The sequence below is a fragment of the Rhamphochromis longiceps genome, linkage group LG2 (genome assembly GCF_057381845.1).
Source record: "Rhamphochromis longiceps isolate RC_006_pf linkage group LG2, R_longiceps_female_GT1.1, whole genome shotgun sequence".
Lineage (NCBI taxonomy): Eukaryota > Metazoa > Chordata > Actinopteri > Cichliformes > Cichlidae > Rhamphochromis > Rhamphochromis longiceps.
Genome location: NC_140558.1, coordinates 8,249,922 through 8,261,366, shown reverse-complemented (window position 1 = coordinate 8,261,366; position 11,445 = coordinate 8,249,922).

Here is an 11,445-nt window from a genome sequence, read left to right as displayed (position 1 = left end):
TGTCCATTTAACTCTTTTATTATTCATGACATAAAAACTATATACATATATGTAAACCATTTAAATATATATATATATATATATATATATATTTTATATATATATATATATATATATATATATATATATATATATATATATATATACGTGTTAATCAAAAAGGGGCTTCTCCCTCACCTCCCACTGGCCTCCGACATGTTGACAGTTGTGGTATATTTGTATACAGCAGCAGTTTCCTTCTTCCCCCTTTCAGATGCACACTTGCTGATAACAGAGATCACACACCTACTCTCGCTGCCTGCAAACCTTCAAGTATCCTTATTGCGTAAAGACAAAATCACCTTGCGTGTGTCTTGTTGATGATTAAATTAGCGGCATAGGAATTTCCTTACATGTAGCTCACTCAAAATAGTTGCTTTGTTTTATCACCTCACACTGATAATTATGGGTTTTTGTACTGTCTCTTAATTGTTTATCTAAAGAAAAAGCATGGTGTCATACAATGACAAGAAGACACATCAGAGCATTTGGCCTCATCTTCAACAAAAGGAAGTGTATTCAGCAACTGTTGATTAGATTTTAATTTGCTTGTACATTAGTTAAAGTTTAATATCCTTGATTAACAGCCTGCAAGTCAGTAATGGAAATAAGAAAAGTGTTGTCCTGACCTAGTGCCCTGAAGTTCATATCTGAAATAACTATTTCCTATCTACATTTGATTTGAGCCTTTTCTGTGCTATTATATTTTGTTTGAGTCATTCCTATTAGTACTAAAGAATTAAATCGCTACCTCAGGTATGACAAAATTACAGTATATTTATAAATAAGTCGCAATTCGTACAGACGAAAGTATGTACACAGTGTCATTTCCCTTTTTGTTCAGCAGAGTACACTAATACAAGTAGAACAGAGTTTGCTTTCTTTTTCCTTGTAGGGTCAAGGTGATATATATATCCTGAGCATAACATGCTGTGGTTCTGTTAGGGACTACAGCTTATAGCTAAAGGGAAACTGAACTGCTTATCTTAAACAGATGTAGTTTGACATTTATGCTTGCTTGCTTCATTGATTGATATGTATTTCATGTAGGTTCGTATCAATCCACAACTAGCTTCCAGTAAGAACAGCTTACCTGGAAACAGGGCAGGTACATACATTGCTCCATAGTAAGGTGACAAAACCTGCCTGCCAATGTTTCAGTAAACACTGAGCTGCTTCTTCTAATTATAACATCTATAGCATGTATCAGGGCTGCTGCATATCCATTTGCATATCTTTCTTTGCCCACTTGGTGATCACACCTCAGTGGCAAAGTATAGTAAGTGCAGTGGGTGTAGATGCCTATGGTTGACATTCCTTGTTTGCAGGTAACAGAAATGAAACTTTTGGTATGATAAGGGTCAGTATTAAAGGCTTCTGATGTCAGTATTTTCACTTTTCCCTTTGATGTATAAAGTACCCTCAACAGGGACATTGATTAGCAATTCCGAGAGCATAAAAGTAAAATGGAACAAGCAGCCTACAGGCAACAAGCAGTGAAGGTCACCACAGGAACAAATATGGTTTGCCACCCCCGCAGACTGTAGGGACAATCTTAAAATTACTTCTCTAATCAGTCACACTTGAAAAGAGAAAGGGTGCAGTCTGAAATGAGTTTGCATGCTCCATCCCCCTGTTCCCATAAGCAACTAAGATAAAGGAAAAAGATGAGTCACTCAGGCCTTAACCACAGGTTTTCCTATTAATGAAGCTGGGAGAGCGGTTGTTTTTGCTTTGTTTTTCTCATTTTGGAGACAGATTTCTTCCAATTTACACACATGTTGAAAAGTGCGTATTTAGAAGACAATCACTTTATAGCATCTGCCGTTTCCTAATTCAGTTTAAATACTAAACCTATTTCTAGATTTGTAACAAAGCAACGGGAAGATATTTAAATAAGTAGGTTGAATGGGTCAGGAAATAGTAACAGCATAAGCTTTTCATGTTTCCCCTGCACTATCCTTGTGCAGTAGAGAAACATGTAAATGATAGAAACAAAAATAGTGGGAGAAAAGGTTAAAAAGTAAATGTATCTATTGCGGGACTGTTTGTTGAGTGCGGAAAAATCACTACAGCTTCGATCGGAAATGAAACCATCAACAGTGGAAATATTTGGTGTTATTAATAACTTCATGCACGTCTGCACCCTCTTACCAGTTTGGAAAAGCTAAACCCCAACAGAAAGCCAATAAAGGTGGTGGAATTTCCCCCGCTATGTGAGATTTTCAGGACACCACTACTGCTATCAAGTCTTTATCTTTTTTACATTCAACTTTTGCAAAAGACATAAAAAATAAATAAACACCAGATTACAGTAGGGCATTGCGCAAGAAGTCATGACAAACATGATCTGATGTAATTTGTAGGTAGACCACAAACACTTGCACATGCAGGGGGAATATGCAAATCAATCTTCCATCATTGGTCTTATTTTTGCTTCCACCCACATGCAGCGATGATCAGTATCACCAGTAGTTCTTCTAAACTGACCTTTAACACTGTTTGACTGTCTTAGGTCACTATACATATATATATATATATATATATATATATATATATATATATATATATATATATATATATATATATATATATATATAAACTAAACACACACACACACACATATATATATATATATATATATATATATATAAACTAAACACACTCACACACATACACACATATATATATATATATACATATACATATATATACACACATACACATACATATATATATATATATATATATATATATATATATATATATATATATATATATATATATATATATATATATATATATATATATATATGTGTATGTGTGTATATATATGTATATGTATATGTATATGTATAAACACCCAGCACGCCCCTGCGGGCGGTTTATCCTTCAAGCTCGGGTCCTCTACCAGAGGCCTGGGAGCTTGAGGGTCCTGCGCAGTATCTTAGCTGTTCCCAGGACTGCGCTCTTCTGGACAGAGATCTCCGATGTTGTTCCTGGGATCTGCTGGAGCCACTCGCCTAGCTTGGGAGTCACCGCACCTAGTGCTCCGATTACCACGGGGACCACCGTTACCTTCACCCTCCACATCCTCTCGAGCTCTTCTCTGAGCCCTTGGTATTTCTCCAGCTTCTCGTGTTCCTTCTTCCTGATATTGCTGTCATTCGGAACCGCTACATCGATCACTACGGCCATCTTCTTCTGTTTGTCTACCACCACTATGTCCGGTTGGTTAGCCACCACCATTTTGTCCGTCTGTATCTGGAAGTCCCACAGGATCTTAGCTCGGTCATTCTCCACCACCCTTGGGGGCATCTCCCATTTTGACCTCGGGACTTCCAGGTTATACTCGGCACAGATGTTCCTGTACACTATGCCGGCCACTTGGTTATGGCGTTCCATGTATGCCTTGCCTGCTAGCATCTTGCACCCTGCTGTTATGTGCTGGATTGTCTCTGGGGCATCTTTACACAGCCTGCACCTGGGGTCTTGCCTGGTGTGATAGACCCCAGCCTCTATGGATCTTGTGCTCAGAGCTTGTTCTTGTGCTGCCATGATTAGTGCCTCTGTGCTGTCTTTCAGTCCAGCTTTGTCCAGCCACTGGTAGGATTTCTGGATATCAGCCACCTCCTCTATCTGCCGGTGGTACATACCGTGCAGGGGCCTGTCCTTCCATGATGGTTCCTCGTCTCCCTCCTCTTTCTTGGGTTTCTGCTGCCTGAGGTATTCACTGAGCACTCGGTCAGTTGGGGCCATCTTCCTAATGTATTCTTGGATGTTCGTTGTCTCATCCTGGACTGTGGTGCTGACACTCACCAGTCCCCGGCCCCCTTCCTTCCGCTTAGCGTACAGCCTCAGGGTGCTGGATTTGGGGTGAAACCCTCCATGCATGGTAAGGAGCTTTCTTGTCTTTATGTCAGTGGCTTCTATCTCCTCCTTTGGCCAGCCTATTACCCCAGCAGGGTACCTGATCACGGGCAGGGCGTACGTGTTGATGGCCCGGATCTTGTTCTTACCATTCAGCTGACTCCTCAGGACTTGCCTGACCCTCTGCAGGTACTTGGTGGTTGCAGCTTTTCTAGCGGCCTCTTCATGGTTCCCATTCGCCTGTGGGATCCCCAAGTACTTGTAACTGTCCTCTATGTCTGCAATGTTGCCTTCTGGTAGTTCAATCCCCTCAGTTCTGACTACCTTCCCTCTCTTTGTTACCATCCGACTACACTTCTCCAGTCCGAACGACATTCCAATGTCATTGCTGTATATCCTGGTAGTGTGGATCAGTGAATCGATGTCTCGTTCACTCTTGGCATACAGCTTGATGTCATCCATGTACAGGAGGTGGCTGACAACTGCTCCGTTCTGTAGTCGGTATCCGTAGCCAGTCTTGTTAATGATCTCACTGAGGGGGTTCAGGCCTATGCAGAACAGCAGTGGGGACAGAGCATCTCCTTGGTAGATCCCGCACTTGATGGTGACTTGTGCTATGGGCTTGGAGTTGGCCTCTAGTGTTGTACGCCACATCCCCATTGAGTTCCTGATGAAGGCTCTTAGGGTCCCATTGATCTTGTACAATTCTAGGCATTCCAGTATCCAGCTGTGGGGCATTGAGTCATAGGCCTTCTTGTAATCAATCCAGGCAGTGCACAGGTTGGTCAGTCTGGTCTTGCAGTCTCGGCTGATTGTTCTGTCTACCAGTAGCTGGTGTTTTGCGCCTCTGGTATTCTTGCCAATTCCTTTCTGTGTCCCGCTCATGTATTGACCCATGTGCCTGTTCATCTTAGCCGATATGATGCCTGACAGGAGCTTCCATGTAGTACTGAGGCAGGTTATTGGTCGGTAGTTGGAGGGGACCGGTCCCTTCTTGGGGTCCTTGGGGATCAGGACCGTCCGGCCTTCAGTTAGCCATTCCGGGTGTCTCTCGTTAACTAGCAGCTGGTTCATTTGTGCTGCCAGACGCTCATGGAGTGCAGTCAGCTTCTTCAGCCAGTAGGCGTGAACCATGTCGGGCCCTGGTGCTGTCCAACTCTTCATACTGGAGACCCTTTCTTGGATATCTGCCACTGTGATGGTTACTGGACCCTGTTCAGGGAGGTCGCTGTGGTCAGCCCTCAGATCCTCTAGCCACTGAGCATTGCCGTTATGGGTTGCATCCTTCTCCCATATGCTCTTCCAGTATTGCTCCGTCTCCAGCCTTGGTGGTGCTGTTCTCTTATTGTTCCCTTGCCACTGAGAGTACACCTTTGCTGGTTCTGTGGAGAACCAGCAAAGGTTCTCCACATATATATATATATATGTATATATATATATATATATATATATATATATATATATATATATATATATATATATGTAGCCCGGATGGGAATTTGGGAGTAGATACTCGTAATTCCCATGGACTTAAATGCCACAGTAACATAAGGTGTTCACAGTTAATATTATGTGATTTAACTGTACTCTGAATGTAATTTGCCCTGTAATATGTCACAAGGTAAATACAGGTAATTAGAGCAATGAACCTGTTATGTTAATCATAAAGTATTATTTTATGGTATGTAACTCTGAAGAGAGTTAAAGTATTGTTCAGAGTTCTAATTTTCTGGAGGCCCGTGAAGGTAGCATGAAACGGGACCTGTGTATCTGTTGTAATGGAGGAAGAGAGGAGAACGGCATGGAGAGATGCACGAGGTTAGCTGAACCAAAGTGAGAGACTCAGCTAGTTTTACTGAAGTTACCTAGCACAAAAGAGTGTCGGACTAGAAAGCTAACCGTGTGAGAGCTTCGCAACAGAGTGTGGGGGAAGTGACTTTGTGTTCAATGGTCGCACCACCGTGAAAAAACTGTGTTTCCAGCTACGACCGCCGAGGCTAAAGGCTAGCCCGGACTGCCTGGCTGCGCCACGGAGGCAGCCGCTATGGACTGTCGGAGAGCTGGACAGTGACTGGCTAACGCGTTGTAGCAGAGACAGCATCCGGTCCGCAGGGAGAGCGGAGAGTGAATTTAGTTTGGGACTGGCGAACGGAAACCTACCGAGCAACTGAACTGTAAGTTGGACTTTCGTGCTCTTACTGGGGAGAAGAGGATTTTTCTCCATCGTCCGGCGTGAGCAGCAAACAGGCCTGCAACAAGTGTGAATGTGAGTGTGTGTGGGGCCCATGTGTGAATATTGTGTATCTAGTGGATTATATAGCATATTTTTGAGTGTACATTCGTGAGTCACTTACCAAGAGGTGATAACATAATTTGTGTTGTTTAACATAATTTCAAAGGGAAATATTTCATTTACACAGCATGTTTCATTTGTTTATGGAGCTGGATATCATTTGAGTTGAGTTAAGAAAAGGGTGTTTTATACATTACTTTTTCCTGCCCTTACATTCAGTAAACGTTTGGTTTGTGTTAAAGAGTTGTCTGGGGTTGATTCTTTTACTACTGGTTAAGTCTAACTTGCAGGCAAAGGTTTACTGATAGTTTCCCTGATTCCTGTCTATACCAGAACCTTTTTGTGGTATCTAGGCTGTAACGAACCTAACACCCCGCCTAGGGGGTCCAAACTGAGGTAAGTGGATTTAGACTCCGTATCACGGGTGGGGTGCTACATATATATATATGTTTTCGTCTCTTGCCCACCGATGCCTTCTTGTTCCAGTAGCCCACTTTTTTCGTGGAGAAGACGGCCGTAGTGATCGATGTAGTGGTTCCGAATGACAGCAATATCAGGAAGAAGGAACACGAGAAGCTGGAGAAATACCAAGGGCTCAGAGAAGAGCTCGAGAGGATGTGGAGGGTGAAGGTAACGGTGGTCCCCGTGGTAATCGGAGCACTAGGTGCGGTGACTCCCAAGCTAGGCGAGTGGCTCCTGCAGATCCCGGGAATAACATCAGAGATCTCTGTCCAGAAGAGCGCAGTCCTGGGAACAGCTAAGATACTGCGCAGGACCCTCAAGCTCCCAGGCCTCTGGTAGAGGACCCGAGCTTGAAGGATAAACCGCCCGCAGGGCGTGCTGGGTGTTTTTATATATATATATATATATATATATATATGCTATGTAGTACAATGTGTCAAATACAGATCTCTGTGTTTAGATTCTGAAAGCAGCCTATCTGCATAGTTCATAGTAAAAACTAGCATTTAACAGTAGAGGGCAGTGTAAGAACGGAGATAAAAACAAAGCATATGTGGCAAGCTGAAGGTTACACAGAAATCATGCTTTCTTGTCCAAAAAGACTTTGTAGTTTAATTTTAGATAAGATAATCATCAATCATTTATCATCCGCTGGGTTTTGGAAAAAAATATCTAGTTATTAGTTAGACAGTAGCAGATGATTCAGGTTTAAACTAGCTCGAGGAGATGATACAAGTTTCTGTTCATTATTGCTTCATTGCAGATAATTAAAGGCAAACTCTGGTAAAATGTGGGAAAAAAACCCATACATTTAGTTAGGGTAGGAGAAAATCAAATGTATTGTGCCCCCCCAAAAATTGAGAAAATATAGTACAGTATGCTTTTTTTAACTTTCAAAAGTGTGTCCGTTATCTATAAGATGTAAATAAATCAATTTAAACATTTATTGCCATTTTCAATGTTAGTTTCGATAACATTGTTATATAGACTTGGAAGGTCATACTTTATAAAGAGAAATTGGTAAAAATTTCCAGCACTCAGGTCTTAAATATATGACATAAACACAGGTTCATATCTTTATGTGTATGACATACACATAATGGGTCACAGAGAGCTAAACTAACTGCTTTACTAGACAGAGTGTCCTCAGACCATCAGAAACCAGAGCCTAGTGCCCCATGGCTAACGCATGTTTGCTCTGACAGCACCCTACCATTGATAAATAACAGCAGCTCTTCTTTAGCCTGCTGGTGTAGTCGCATTCAGCTGGAGCTCTCCAATGCGTCTCCACAGCCAAGATTGAATCTTCCCCATTCATTAGACTAAGTGGATGAGGCTCTCTAATAGGGGCTCCCTTCCCCTCAATAATTGCCGTTGATTGGCGTAAATTAGACCCTAGTTGCCAGACGAGTGATTCTCGACGACGATAATCCGATTCCCAACTCAAACTAATAGGATTTTAACTCTGGCTTTGGCCTAATGTCCGTCTGCAAACCCTGGCTATGGCCCTATGCCCCATCTAGTCGACGTCCTCTGGATCATATCTGGACCAGGCCAAGCTGAGCTGTAGTGGTGTATGGATTCTGCGGGTTGGGTTGGGGGTCGGGTCATTCGTGTTCGCTGCGCCATGCTCTCAGTTACTCATTCCCTGCATGACATTCTTGGCATCAATTGGTCATTCATGTGTGTCACTTACATCATCTAGGGAACATGCGTGTGAATGAGAGTGGAGTCTGCTGAAGAAGAAGGCGGATGTTGAGTGTCTTGAGCTGGTTATACCTCTAGTGCAGGCCTGGATTCTGTATGACGAAACCAGTGAACTCTAATTTTTGCGAGACAGCATGAATAGAATTCACAGCATAGACTTCACTGCCAGGCGCCTATGTTTTATTTAAAATGCAGTGATCTGCCAATGCTGGATATGTGGTAGATATAGATGACTGGTACTATTTGGCTCCACACTGGTTCATCACAATAAAAAAAGCTACTCTACAATAAATTACCAACAATAAAATGTTACAACATCTTCAGGAAACACAGTAAATTAAATATTTATGTTCAAAACCACTTACATGATTCATACAAGTCAGAAGAATAGGCTACAGTATGCGAAGACATTTTCTGAATTGCGAGTTACCAGTGCTGATACCACTTTACTGAACAAAGAGATATTCACCATTTAAGAACTGTGAATAGAAACTAATGTGCTCCTTTCCATCTTCAATGCTTTCAGTGCTCTGTTATGGAATTAAAAAGATGTAGAAACACCACCCAATCTTTATATCTAGCTTCAATTACCAGTCTGGCACCTTTTTATGCGCCTTGTGTACAGCATGAAGTCTATAAGTGGAACACACTGAATTTTCTTTTGTCATTCAGTTGATAAGGGGACGGTGCTACTACTAAGGCCTGAGGTCTAATGAATCTCCACTCCATTACCGCTGAATCGGACAGATTGCTCTCCCGGAGAAATGAATTGAGTTTTTTGTATTTGTGAGATCATTCTCCCTCCATTAACTGCTCTTTATCCCGTCTCTTCATCACAGGCAAATCAGGTTAGGCAGCCATGATTAGCTGGGGTGGCCTCCCTTTTTAAAAGGTAATTGGGTTTGGCGGCTCAGCTGATAGTGCCATTAGGACCAATAAAGGCTGGGCTTGGCTCATCGAGTGAAACAGATTCTTCAGCAGCAGATGGCAGACGGAGGGAGAGGGCTCTGATGCATTGAGCCCGAAAACAAAGTTTGTGTAACCAAAGGAGTTTGGGGGCATCCTCCCTGTGCATATACCCCCACCACTCCCCCACCCTCCGCTCCCCCAGCCAGTTTAATATTTTTTGTCTTTTTTTGTAGTGTCAATAAGATATCTTGAAAGTGGGCAAGTAATAGTTTTTAATGTGCTTAACACTGATTACAAAATGATATGGCCATTAGACTGTGATTTTCTAAAATTGAGATAATTAATCACTCGTGCAGAAATGTTTTAATGGACGACTCAGGGCTATGATGCCACCAAGGACTGAAGAATGCTTCTGGGAAATCAGCTTCCCTCACAACAGCGTTGCTTAATACCTTGTTGTTGTTAAAGTCTGTAGACCGTGGATTTTCAGTTCTATTCCACCTTTTATTCTCAGAGTTTGCACCTGAACTTGTTGATATGTGATAATATTAATCAGCAGCTGGAGAATGAAGACACACAATGCAACGAACAATCGATCTCCTTCAGCTGTATCACCTCCTGTCATCTGGACTAAAGGAAAGGTGAACTTGCCAATTCCGAGAAGTCCCGCAAAGCCCCAGATAACCTTACTGCATCTGGGGCTTTGTCCTATAGGAAAAGGTGCATTAGTGGTGACAGGAAAGCCGATGGGGACTGGTGCTGATGGGAGATTTAGACGGCTGGAGGTGGGCTTGTGTATTATGTGGCCGGGCATTGCTGTGACTGTCTCCCTCTTATCTCTTCCACAGAGGAGGTCCGATCCCCACAGCTCCTCTTATCTGCGAGTGAGGGTTTTGTTTTTTTTTCCCCTTTCCTTCCCGTAATTTCCCCAAGTTAGTGAACTGTTGCGCTGGTAATATGAAAGGTGACTCTTTAACCTTTTTTTTTTTTCATGTCAACCAATTGGAAAGTTCATGTAAAGAAAGACTAGGAGCAGGAGTAGTATCATCTTAAAATTATTTGTGGGAATTGACTTCAAGACGTACTGCATTCATAATGTGATAAACCAAATTTTGTATTTTTTTTTTTTAACGCCAAATCAAATAAACCCGGTCAGTGATGAGACATTGCTTATTTTACTTTGTTAATATGTTTTCAGAACCCTTTGTCAGTAAAACATTTTGACTGTACAGAGAAAAGAAAACTGTAGAAAGGAAGTGGAAATGCTGTGATGCATTTTGCTTCTGTAAAGCCTGCATACACACAGTGATGTCTTGCTGAAGTATAACCAGAGGGCTGTGGTACATTTTCACCTGTTTGACAGAAAGCTCTTTTGACTACAGAGAAGAGTAAAATGAGCAAATATATTGGAAATGGAACAACCCATTTGTTTTCTGTAAATCTGCTTCTGTGCCTGCATACACTTAGTGATGTATTGCTGAAGTATAACCAGAGGGTTGTGGTACATTTTCACCTGAGAGCTGCACATTTCCAGGCCTCCTAAATAAAACATTGTGTCACCAGGCGCCGGTAAGTGTCCCTCAAAGAGCAGAGGGAGGAAGGGCAGGGTAAAAAGCGTCCAGGTTAAGTTGTTTGAAAGGCCCCGGGTATTAAGAGGCATTTTACACTTAAGAAGTTGGTTTCGCTGGGTTTTCTGTTTCCCCTCTTATTGATTGATGCTCAACTATCAATGCATAATAGAAAAGCACTCAGAGCAAATGCAGGGTTATGGCCTTGGGAAGGAGTCGGCAGACGAGACTGCAGCACCCCCCCCACTCCAATGCCATTATTGGCCCATAAAGGATCCCTCGGGAAGGCCACAGTGTTCAGATCAGCACACACCAAATACCCAATTAAAAAAGGCTTTAAATTCCCTCCTCTTTCCTGGGCAAAAATCAATCTGAATTCAATCTATTCGGCTAGGATTCCGACAGAGCAGGTAATTGCCCATAATCGGTCAGCTAGGTGACAACAGCTTAAAGGAGAGACACTAATACAATCAGGTATTTGCTTTCAACGCCCGTCCTGGGCCCAGCCTTTGCCTGTCGAAAAACAGGTAGAGTGCAGTCTATGTAGCCGTCAGACAAAGGCGTATATAAAATTACACAAGTCTTCTATTGTCGGGT